This window comes from Macaca mulatta, chromosome 1 (genome assembly GCF_049350105.2).
Source record: "Macaca mulatta isolate MMU2019108-1 chromosome 1, T2T-MMU8v2.0, whole genome shotgun sequence".
Classification (NCBI taxonomy): domain Eukaryota; kingdom Metazoa; phylum Chordata; class Mammalia; order Primates; family Cercopithecidae; genus Macaca; species Macaca mulatta.
In genome coordinates this window covers 208,977,571-208,990,569 of record NC_133406.1, presented here as the reverse complement: position 1 = coordinate 208,990,569, position 12,999 = coordinate 208,977,571, and positions in this window count along the sequence as shown.

Below are 12,999 nucleotides of genomic sequence, written 5' to 3'. Positions count from 1 at the left end.
CAACAGAACAAGACCCTGTTTGCAGATGAATGAATTAATTAATAAAATAAAACTATTATCTAGTTCCTCAAAGAAGTCACTCATATCACTAATGAATGAGTGAAGTTCTGACATATATCTTCATTGTTTAACTTCCAAGTCCTTAACATAAAGGCAAATATAAACCAACATTTATGTTGGGTTTGTTAATTGCAACCACAGGTTGCCCAGGACATAAAAATTTGGCCAAAATCAACAAAAGCATTATGTGACAATCAATTGTCTATATTGAATTTATAATACAATGTAATTATGTGTTACATATCCATTATGTCAGTAAAATGTATAGTAAACTAATGTGTATGTATGTATATATGTATACATATACACATATATCTATGTATATACACATATACACATATATCTATGTATATACACATATACACACACACAATTGCTTTTCCCCCCAGACATTATTCAACCTCCTGACAACATAAGAGGCAGAGCAGTCCCACTGCCATGGGAATAGGTCATTAGAGTTAAAGTAGTAAAGGCCTTCAGCACTGAGAGGGCTGGAAGAGGCACAGAATTCATGCAGGATAAAAGAATGACTAAGGGATGTGGGTCTGTAAGGCCCAAGAAACTCCATGCATTGAGTGATGAGAGGACTCCATGCCTTGAGAGAAAGGTAGCAATGAGGATGAGTAGTTGTAACAGCCTGACGATAACTATCTCAAGCTGGTACTACCCAAGAACAATGGTCTGGATGTGACTGCAGGGGGCTGACTCCTTGGTTCTCACTGGCCCGTAGTATATGGAGAATGAGTAGTCCCCATTTGTTAGGTCACAGAGAAAGAAGTGTCCTCAGGAGACAACCTGGTCTCAGTTCATAATAATAGCTTCCATTTATTGAATGCAAGGGGACTGTGGTACAGCAGTGTGATCAGAGCTTCTGAGTTAGACATTTCAGGTTAGAATTCAGGCTTGGCCACTTACTATACATGTGAGACTGGGCAGGCTACTTACCTTCTCTGAGCTTTCATGCCCTAGTGTGTAAAACGGAGAAAACATCATGTACCATGCAAAAGACAGTACACTTAAAAAGTAAGCATACAAGATAAAATAAAGGGCATCCAAATAGGAAAATTTCTAATTCCAAATAGGAAATTTCGTTTCTTTGCTGACAATATGATTCTATACCTAGGAAACCCTAAAGACTCTACCAAAAGGCTCCTGGAACTGATAACTTTAGTAAAGTTTCAGGATACAAAATCAACGTACAAAAATCAGTAGCGTTTCTATATACCAATAATGTTCAAGCTGAGAGTCAAATCAAGAATCCAATCCCATTTACAACAGCCACGAAAAAATTGAAATGCCTAGGAAAACCAAAAAGGTGAAAGATCTCTAGAAAAAGAACTACAAACCATTGCTGAAAGAACTCAGGGACAACACAAATAAATGGAAAAATATTACATGCTCATGTATGGGAAGAATCAATATCTTTAAAATGGCCATACTGCCCAAAGCAATTTACAGATTTAACACTATTCCTATCAAACTACCAATGTAATTTTTCACAGAATTAGAAAAAACTATTCTAAAATTCACATAGAACCAAAAAAGAGCCCAAATAGCCAAAACAATCCCAAGCAAAAAAAAAAAGCCAGAGACATCACACTATCTGACTTCAAACTATACTATAAGGCTAGAGTAAATAAAACAGCATGGTAGTGGTACAAAAACAGATGCATAGACCAATAGAACAGAACAGAGAACCCAGAAATAAAGCCATATACCTACAACCATCTGATCTTTGACAGAGTGGACAAAAGCAAGCAATGGAGAATGGGCTCCCTATTCAATAAACGGTGCTTGGATCACTGGCTAACCATATACAAAAGAATGAAATTAGAACCCCATCTTTCACCATATACAAAAATCAACTCAAGATGGATTAAAGATTTAAATGTAAGATCTCAAACTATAAAATCCTGGAAGAAAACCCAGGAAATATCCTTCTCAACATCAGCCTTGGCAAAGAATTTTTAGCTAATTCCTCACGAGCAATTGCAACAAAAACAAAAATGGACAAGTGGGACCTAATTAAACTAAGGAGCTTCTGCACAGCAAAAGAAACTCTCAACAGAGCAAACAGGCAACCTACAAAATGGGAGAAAATATTTGCAAACTATGCATCCGACAAAAATCTAATATCCAGAATCTATAAGGAACTTAACAAGCAAAAACAAAATAATCCCACTAAAAAATGGGCAAAGGGGCCGGGCACAATGGCTCACACCTGTAATTTCATTACTTTGGGAGGCCAAAGTGGGAGGATTGCTTGAGACCAGGAGTTCGAGACTAGCCTGGGCAACAGGGCAAGGCTCTGTCTCTACAAAACATTTAAAAATTAGCGGGGCATGGTGGTGTGCACCTGTGGTCCCAACTCTACTTGAGAGGCTGAGGCAGGAGGATCACTTGAGCCCAGGAGGTCGAGGCTGCAATGAGCCATGTTCGTGCTACCGCACTCAAGCCTGGTTGAAAGAGTGAGACCCTGTCCCCAAAAAAAAAAAAAAAAAGAAGAAGAGGGCAAAGGACATGAACAGATACTTCTCAAAAGAAGACATACAAGTGGCCAACAAACATGAAAAATTGCTCATCACCACTAATCATCAGAGAAATGCAAATCAAAATCACAATGAGATGCCATCTCACACCAGTCGGAATGGTTATTATCAAAAAGTCAAATAATAACAGATGCTGGTGAGGCTGCAGAGAAAAGGGAATGCTTGTACACTATTGGTGAGAATCTAAATTAGTTCAGCCACTGTGAAAAGCAGTTTGGAGATTTCTCACATAACTTAAAACAGAGCTATCATTCAACCCAGCAATTCCATTTCTGGGTATATACTCAAAAGAAAATAAATTATTCTACCAAAAAGACACATGCATTCATATGTTCATCATAGCACTGTTCACAATAGCAAAGACATGGAATCAACCTAGGTGCCCATCAACAGTGGATTGGATAAGGAAAAGTAGTACATATACACCATGGAATACTATGCAGCCATAAAAAAAGAACAAAATCATGTCCTTTGCAGCAACATAGATACAGCCAGAGGCCAATATCCTAAGCAAATGAATGCAGGAAAAGGAAACCAAATACCACGTGTTCTTGCTTATAAGTGGGAGCTAAATACTGGGTACTCATGAACATAAAGATGAAAACAGCCTGGGCACAGTGGTTCATGCCTGTAATCCCAGCACTTTGGGAGATCGAGGCGGGCGGATCACCTAAGGTCAGGAGTTTGAGACCAGCCTGGCCAATATGGTGAAAATCCGTCTCTACTCAAAATACTAAAAATTAGCTGGGCATGATGGTGCACGCCTATAGTCCCAGCTACCTGGGAGACTGAGACATGAGAATCACTTGAACCCAGGAGGGCGGAGTTTGCAGTGAGCCGAGATCATGCCACCACACTCCAGCCTGGGTGACAAAGTGAGATTCCATCTAAAAAAAAAATTTTTTTTAAATAATAATAAAGATGAGAACAATAGGGCAGGTGCAGTGACTGACACTTGTAATTCCAGCACTTTGGGAGGCCTAGGTGGGCAGATCACAAGGTCAGGAGTTTGAGACCAGCCTGGCCAACATGGTGAAACCCCGTATCTACTAAAAATACAAAAATTAGTGGTGGGCGCCTGTAATCCCAGCTACTTGGAAGGCTGAGGCATGAGAATCACTTAACCCAGGAGGCGGAGCTTGCAGTGAGCCGAGATCTCGCCACTGCACTCCAGCCTGGGCGACAGAGCGAGACTCTGTCTCAAAAAAAAAAAAAAGTGCTATCTCAGAACATGAAATAATTAAAAAGTCTTCTGTAGTACAAACACACATAACACCTGGGCAAATTATTGCAAAAAGTAGAAAAAATACAAGTTTAGCTCATCCTTCATCACCGATAAAAAAAATTGATAAGTTCAAAGGCCATCTCCTCTTCCCTATTTTCTGTCTCATCCCATAATTTTTAAATTTCAAGAGGACTTGTAGTAATGAATATAGGTGCTATAAATTAATCTAAACATGATTCAACTCTTTAATTTATGTATTCATGAAAATTTTACCTGTTATCAATCTTAGGGTTCCAGGTGTTAATGGCAATTCTAAACGAAAGTCAAATATAATCATTTGCATAAAAGCATTAAAGATGATTAATTAGTATTTTCATGCAGCTGTGATCTATTCTGTGCTTTTAGAGCTGAAAATTTTTTACCAAAAACATTTACCTATGCTAATCTACAGGAAATTGCAGAACATTCTCTAGTTTTCTGTGTACAGCCACATTTACAGCATTTTCATAACTGGGGTCATATTTCATATTTCCTGACTTTAAAAGGCATCACAATTCTACACCCTTGAAAATTAGGTTGGTTTCCACACCATTCCTTGAATATTTATGTGTTCAGTTCCAAAAGGATGATAGTGATTAAATGTACTGGTGTTAACAAATTCCCATTTTTGTGTTTTGCATGATTTGGAGAATATGTATATTCCAGTTTCAAGGAGCCTAAACTTGAGGTGTCCTTAAAACTCAGTCACAAGACTTAGGTAGAAAAGTGTTTTCAGAGAAATGATTTATCTGTGCTGAATAAAAGCTGTAGCACTGGCAGCTCAGATCTAGCTGTGATTGCTAAAGCATGTCCAGGCTGGTTATCTAATGCCTCTGCAGGAATTTAGGCCACACATTAATGCACTGAAGATAAAATCAATTTGAAAATTTCTTAAATCAAATGCCAATCCTGGTATAATACTCGATGTGCAGGAGAACCAGCCAACAGTAATAGGAAGCCAATTACAGACTATAAACCACTCTGCTCAAATATCCTGGTTTGTTACTGACAGGGCCCATTACACACAGTTTGCATAAGTTAAATCCACTGATGAGATAGAACTGCTATATGCACACATGCATGTGTGCGTGTCCCAGCTGCACCTAACATAAAGATGCAACTCAATTAACAGGAACGCTTATCGAGTGCAAAAATTCACAGCAACATCCTGAACATGAGATCCCCAAGAAACATCTTCCCGTTCCTCCACAGCAGTGCAACTGAGCAGTGAAGCATTGGTTTTAAAATCAGCCCCAGATTCTTTTTTCTTTTCTTTTCTTTTTTTTTTTTTTTTTTTTTTTTTTTTTTGAGATAGAGTTTTACTTTGTGGTCCAGGCTGGAGTGCAGTGGCACAATCTCAGCTCACTGCAACCTCCACCTCCCAGGTTCGAGTGATTCTCCCACTTCAGCCTCCAGAGTAGCTGGGATTACAGGTGCCTGCCACCATGCCCAGATAATAATTTTTTGTATTTTTAGTAGAGACAGAGTTTCATCATTTTGGCCAGGCTGGTCTCAAACTCCTGACCTCAGGTGATCCACCTGTCTTGGCCTCCCAAAGTGCTGAGATTACAGGTGTGAGCCACCGCACCCGGCCCAGGCCCAGATTCTAATACTGCCCCTGCCACCCACTTGCTATGACTTCACCTCCTGATTTTCTCATTTATAAAATGTGATTAGCAATGAGGTCTATGTAGTAGCCTATGAAGATTAAATTAGGTCATTCTTATGAAATTCTAAGAACAGTAGTACTCAACAGATGATGGCCAGTATTATCATTTTGTTTCTCTATCTCCTTGACTGCCAGACCCCAAAATAGCAAAGGAAAAAGAAGTAATATGGCTAATATCACACTTCTGTCAACCTGTTTGGGGTGGTTAGCAGGGTTGCAAGTAGTGAAGAAGACTCTATTTACTTTCATTTGCAAGTGTGATCTGTGAAGAAAATAAGAGCTAAGGGTGGTTTTACAAATATTTCCCATGGCCAGATATCCCTGTAAGTTAATCCTTTGAAATTAGCATGTAGGCCGGGCACGGTGGCTCACACCTATAATCCCAGCACTTTGGGAGGTCAAGGTGGGCGGATCACGAGGTCAGGAGATCAAGACCACCCTGGTTAACACGGTGAAACCCCGTCTCTACTAAAAATACAAAAAATTAGCCAGGTGTGGTGGTGGGCGCCTGTAGTCCCAGCTACTCGGGAGGCTGAGGCAGGAGAATGGCGGGAACCTGGGAGGCAGAGCTTGCAGTGAGCCAAGATCGTGCCTCTGCACTCCAGCCTGGGCGACAGAATGAGAGTCCATCTCAAAAAAGAAAGAGAGAGAGAGAGAAAGTGAGAGAGAGAGAGAGAAAAGGGAAGGGAAGGGAAGGGGAAGGGGAAGGGGAAGGGGAAGGGAAAGGGGAAGGGGAAGCGGAAGGAGAAGAGGAGGGAAGAAATTAGCATGTAGATATGCTGGCTACCTTTTCATGTAGATCTGGGAGCCGGTGGCTAAAAGGAAAGAGTCTCCTACCCCATCTGCTGCTCCCTTAGTTAAGGCCCCAACACTTCTGTCCTGAACTGCTGCAACTACCATCCACCCACCATCCATAAATGGTCTCTCAGCTTCTAGTCTCTCCAATTCATTCTCATTCATTCAGCTGATTATTGTTGCATGCATAGTACAAATCAGGAACTGGTTTGTACTATAACAGGTATGGTCTCTAATTTAAGGAGCTCCTTGAATAACTTTCTGAGCATAGATCTGAGCATGTAACTGCTGTGCTTACCAACCTTCATGGCTCCCCACCGCCCAAAGCAGATTCACAACTAGAGACTGATTCAGAATGATCTGGGTGGTACCTGGACATGGACATTTTAAATAAACCACATAGTTGAATCTGATGTCTTCTCCAGATTGAGAAATGATCAATAAAGTTTCAAATTTCTTTCTTTCTGCAACATTTGCCTCCTGGGCTCAAGCAATCCTCCCATCTCAGCCTCCCGAGTAGTTGGGACTACAGGTATGCACCACCATGCCTGGCTAATTTTTGTATTTTCTGTAGAGATGGGGTTTCACCATGTCGGCCAGGTTGGTCTCAAACTCCTGAGCTCAAGCAACTCGCCTGCCTCAGCCTCCCAAAGTGCTGTGATTACAGGTGTGAGCCACCGCGCCTGGCCTCAACCTTCTTAACATGATACATAACTCTCTGCAATATGACCCCAACGACCTTCCCAGCCTCATCAAATCAACACAATTTGGTCTCTATCTAAGTTTATTCTTCACTCCTTGCTATGTTCCAACCATAAAACCCACACTGATGTTCCTTGAACGCACTAAGCCTATTCTTTCAACTTTGCACATACTGCTACACATACTGTGTGGGAAGTGCTTCCAGTATCTTCTCATAGCATTTGCACACAGCAGGCTCCTTTTACCTTCCACAGACTTTCCCCAACCACTCCTATCACATATAACCCCAGTCACTTTACCTGTTTTATTTTCTTCCTGTCTTTGTCGCACTGATCACCATCTGAAAATAGATTATTAATTGGTGTACCTGTTTATTCTCTATCTTCTCCAGTAGAATGTAAGCCCTACCAGGGCAGAGCGTGTTTCTTGCTTCCCACTATATCCTCAGTGCCTAGAATAGTGTATAGGATGTAGCATAAATCACCACTCTACCTATAGGAGCTTTAGTCACAGCATTTAACATGCTATTTGTATAATCCCTTCTAGTCAAGGCTCTCTTGGTTATTTATTTATTTATTTATTTATTTATTTTGAGACGGAGTCTCGCTGTGTCTCCCAGGCTGGAGTGCAGTGGCGTGATCTCGGCTCACTGCAAGCTCCGCCTCCCGGGTTCACGCCATTCTCCCGCCTCAGCCTCCCAAGTAGCTGAGACTACAGGCGCCCGCCACCACGCCCGGCTATCTCTTGGTTATTAAGAAACTGACTCGACCGGGTGCTGTGGCTCATGCCTGTAATCCCAGCACTTTGGAAGGCAGAGGCGGGCGGATCACCCAAGGTCAGGAGTTCGAGACCAGCCTCAACATGGAGAAGCCCCGTCTCTACTAAAAATACAAAATTAGCCGGGCGTGGTGGTGTATGCCTGTAATCCCAGCTACTAGGGAGACTGAAGCAGGAGAATTGCTTGAACCTGGGAGGCGGAGGTTGCAGTGAGCCAAGATTGCGCCATTGCACTCTAGTCTGGGCAACGAGAGTGAAACTCTGTCTCAAAAAAAAAAAAAAAAAAGACTCAAGCTATTTTAAACAAGGGGCAAGGGAAGGGACAGAAACCATCAAAAGGACTTCAGGGGAGGACATGCAGCTGGGCTTTATGAAAAATAACTCTGAATTCAGGGGCATTGCTTCCCTAATCCCAGGCCACAGTCTCTTCTCTCTTCTCCCCTGGGCTGCTTCTCCATCCTCCTTCTTCTGTCCTTTGTCTACTCATCTCACATATGACCCAATATACACAATGGCCCTACTGGCCCCTCACATCCAAGAGTCTACCTCAGTTGAAATTGAGAATCTGGGCTGGGCGCAGTGGCTCACACCTGTAATCTCAGCACTCTAGGAGGCTGAGGCAGGTGGATCACTTGAGGTCAGGAGTTCGAGACCAGCCTGGCCAACATGGTGAAACCTCATCTCTACTAAAAATACAAAAAAAAAAAAAAAAAAAAAAAAAGCCAGGTGTGGTGGCATACGCCTGTAGTCCCAGCTACTTGGGAGGCTGAGGCAGGAGAATCGCTTGAACCCGGGAGGCGGAGGTTGCAGTGAGCAGAGATCATGCAACCGCACTCCTGCCTGGGCAACAGAGCAAGACTCCATCTCAAAAAAGAAAAAAAAAAGAAAAAGAAAAAAAGAAATTGAGAATCTTCTGGCCAATGTCAGCAGTTGGGTCAACTGTCTATCCCTGATCCAATCATCTGTGGCCTTGCGGGTAGACGGGGAGGCACAAGGAAGGAGTGTCTAGCATCTCTTCTAGTCTGATGACAACCAAACCTGCCTAGCACAAATCCAAACCCTCCAAAGAGACCAAATCTTGCCCCTTCTCCCCAACATACTATGCTCTTTCATACTTCCATTTGTATTATTTCCTCGACCTGAAATGTACTGTCCCCACATCAACCTTTCTTTGTAAGTGTACAACTTAGCAGCATTTAATACCGTCACACTGTTATGCAACCATCACCACTGTCTAATTCCAGAACACTTTGATCACCACAGAAAGAAACCCTGTCCCCGCCCTAGCCCATGCAACCATAATGTCTTCATTTCCCTTGTATATACCTAGAATTGAATACTGGACATATTGGAATTGCTGGGTCATATGGCAAGTGTTTAACTTTTTGAGAAACTGCTCAACTGTTTTTCAAAAGTGACTGCACCATCGCTTTATATCATTACCCGCAATGTATGAAGGTTCCAATTTCTTCGTACCCTTCCCAAGACTTGTTATTGCCCATCTTTTTTACGATAGCCATTCTGATGGATGGAACGTGCTATCTCATTGTATATCAACCGTTTCTATCTCATCCTTCAAAATCCAGCTCAAACATGCCCACTGCAGCATCTCCTGATGTGCTCCCGGGCAGTTTTAGTTACTCCCTAGTGTCATAGTACCATCATCAGTCTGTCTCTATCTGTACCCATTCATTCAGTATCCACTGAGTACCTGCTGCATGCCAAGCACTATTTGAGGTGCTGAAGATATGGTGAATGAAACACAAAACAAAAAACAGCTATGCCTTTGTTAAGCTATATTTTGGTGGGGGAAACATATAATCAAAAAGTTGAGGCCGGGCACGGTGGCTCACGCCTGTAATCCCAGCACTTTGGGAGGCTGAGGCAGGCAGATCACATGAGGTCAGGAGTTTGAGACCAGCCTGATCAACATGGAGAAACCCTGTCTCTACTAAGAATACAAAATTAGCCGGATGTGATGGCACATGCCTGTAATCCCAGCTACTCAGGAGAATTGCTTGAACCCAGGAGGTGGAGGTTGCAGTGAGCCGAGATTGCACCATTGCACTCCAGCCTGGCAACAAGAGTGAAATTAAAAAAAAAAAAAAAAAAGGTTATGAGATGGTATTATAGAGGACAGTAAAGCATAGCAGGACAAATAGGGTGGTCATGGAAAGCTTCATTCAAGCTAACATTTCAGCAGGGACTGAAGTTAAGTTTCAACTATACACATCAGTGAGAGATGACAGGGAGGTACTGGATATGGGTCTAGAGTCCAGAGAGTAGAGTCCAGGGAGATAGAACAGAAGTGTAGAAGCTAATGAGGAACCAGAAACCCAAACTGAGGTGTGGTCACTCAACTAGGTGAAAACTCAGGAGTGTGGTGTTCTAGAGGCAAAAACCTGCATTCGTTTTCTATTGGTGCTATAATAAATTATCACAAACATTGTGGCTTAAAACAACACAAATTTATTCTACAGTTCTGTAGAAATCCTACATGCAACCAAAATCAAGGTGTTAGCAGGCTAAGTTCCTTCTTGGAGGCTGTAGGGAGAATCTATTGTCTTGCCTTCTCCAGGTTCGAGGCTGCCGTCACTCCTTGGCTCCTGGCCCCTTCCCTCTACCTTCAAATAATCTCTGATCCTTCTATCCTAGACACATCTCCCTCTGACCTCAGCTAGGAAAGGTTCTCTGTTTTTGCCGACCCATGCTATTAGATCAGGCCTACCAAGATAATCCAGGATATTCTTCCCATCTCAAAATTGTGAACTTAATCACACCCACAAAGTCCCTTTGACATGCAGGATAACATTCACAGGTTCCAGGGATTTAGAACCTGGACATTTTGGGGGGTTTAGGGGAGAAAGGCATTATTTTCCTACATGCAAATGAAGCATTTCAAAGAGGAAGTGGTCAACTGTACCATATGCTGACATATCAAAGAAGTTATGAAGGTGGGCACAGTGGCTCATACTCATAATCTCAGCACCCTGGGAGGCTGAGGCAGGGGGATCATTTGAGACCAGGAGTTCAAGACCAGCCTGGGCAACATAAGAAGACTATGTTTTGGCCAGGCACGGCAGCTCACGCCTGTAATCCCAGCACTTTGGGAGGCCGAGGCGGAGGGATCACTTGAGGTCAGGAGTTCGAGACCAGCCTGGCTAACATGGTGAAACCCCGTCTCTACTAAAAATACAAAACTTAGCTGGGCATGGTGGCATGTGCCTGTAGTCCCAGCTACTCAAGAGGCTGAGGCAGGAGAATAACTTAAACCCGGGAGGTAGAGATTGCAGTGAGCCGAGATCGCGCCACTGCACTCCAGCCTGGGCCACAGAGCAAGACTATCTCAAAAAAAAAAAAAAAAAAAAAAAAAAAAGGCTGTGAAGACTAAGTCTCTCCAAAAAAAAAAAAAAAAAAAAAAAAATTATTTTATTTTTGGAGACAGAGTTTCACTCTTGTTGCCCAGGCTGGAGTGCAATGGCATGATTCTCCTGCCTCAGCCTCTGGAGTAGCTGGGACTACAGGCATGCATCACCATGCCCAGCTAATTTTGTATTTTTAGAAGAGACGGGGTTTCACCATGTTGGCCAGGCTGATCTCGAACTCCTGGCCTCAGGTGATCTGCCCGCCTCGGCCTCCAAAAGTGCTGGGATTACAGGCGTGAGCCACCATGCCCAACCAAAAAATTTTAATTAGCTGGGCACTGTGACATGCACCTGTAGTCCTAGCTACTCAGGAGGCTGAGGTAGGATCGCTTGAGCCCAAGAGTTCAAGGTTACAGTGAGCTATGATCATGCCATTAGACTTCAGCCTGGGTGACAAAACAAGACCCTCAAAAAAAAGTTGTGAGAATTGACCATTGGGGTGATCCTTTTTTTTTGTTTTGTTTTGTTTTTTGAGACTGTCTCACTCTGTTGCCCAGGTTGGAGTGCAGAGGCACAATTTTGGCTCACCGCAACCTCTGCCTCCCAGGTTCAAGCGATTCTCGTGCCTCAGTCACCCAGAGTAGCTGGGATTACAGGCATGTGCCACCACATCCAGCTAATTTTGTATTTTTAGTAGAGACAGGGTTTCACGATGTTGGGCAGGCTGGTCTTGAACTCCTGGCCTCACGTGATCTGCCTGCCTTGGCCTCCCAAAGTGCAGGCATGAGCCACTGCACCCAGCCTCTGGTGATCTTTACACGGGCTGTTCCTGTGGAGTCAAAATGCTCCTTGGTGCGAGCTCAAAAGAAAGAAGTACAGAGTATAGTTAGATAGCTCTCAAGTTGTACTAGAGAAGAGCAAAGAAAGGGGATGGTAGCTGAAGGGGCAGATGTGGGGTCAAACAAGGATTTCTTTTAATATGGAAGAAATACTAGCATGTTCATAGGCTCATGGGAATGATCTAGTAGGGGGAAAAGTTAATGAGCAGGACAGAGAAGGAAAATGGCTACACATCAGGGCTCTTTGAACAGGTAAGGGATGGAATTTAGCACACAAGTAAAAGAGCTTGCCTTAAATAGGGCAAGGACGGGCCAGGCAGTGGCTCATGCCTGTAATCCCAGCACTTTGGGAGGCCGAGGTGGGCGGATCACGAGGTCAGCAGTTTGAGACCAGCCTGGCCAATATGGTGAAACCCCGTCTCTACTAAAAATACAAAAATTAGCTGGGCTTGGTGGCACATGCCTATAATCCCTGCTTCTCAGGAGGCTGAGGCAGGAGAATCACTTGCTCCCAGGAGGAAGTTGCGGTAAGCTGAGATTGTGCAGTAAGCTGAGATTGCGCCACTGCACTCCAGCCTGGGTGACAGAGCAAGACTCTGTCTCAAAAAAAAAAAAAAAAATAGGGCAAGGACAGTCTGTCTATAGCAACTAGAAGAAAGACAGTAGCACAGATGCAGGTGGGTGAGTAGATGTGATGGTAGGAGCCTGTGAAAATTTTATTTCTAAGTTTAAAAAAACTCATAAGCTGAGAGAATGGCAAAGCTGTTAAAAATTTAAGAGGAAGTGTAAATGGGATAGAGAAATGTACTAGGATTGAGAGGTTTTGAGGCCCATGTGAGGTCATAGCTTTATTTTTCAAGGCAGGGTCTCACTATGTTGCCCAGGATGCCGTGCAGTGGCTGTTCACAGGCACAATCATTTCACAACGTAGCTCAAACTCCTGGGCTCAAGTGATTCTCCTGCCTCAGCCTCCTGAGTA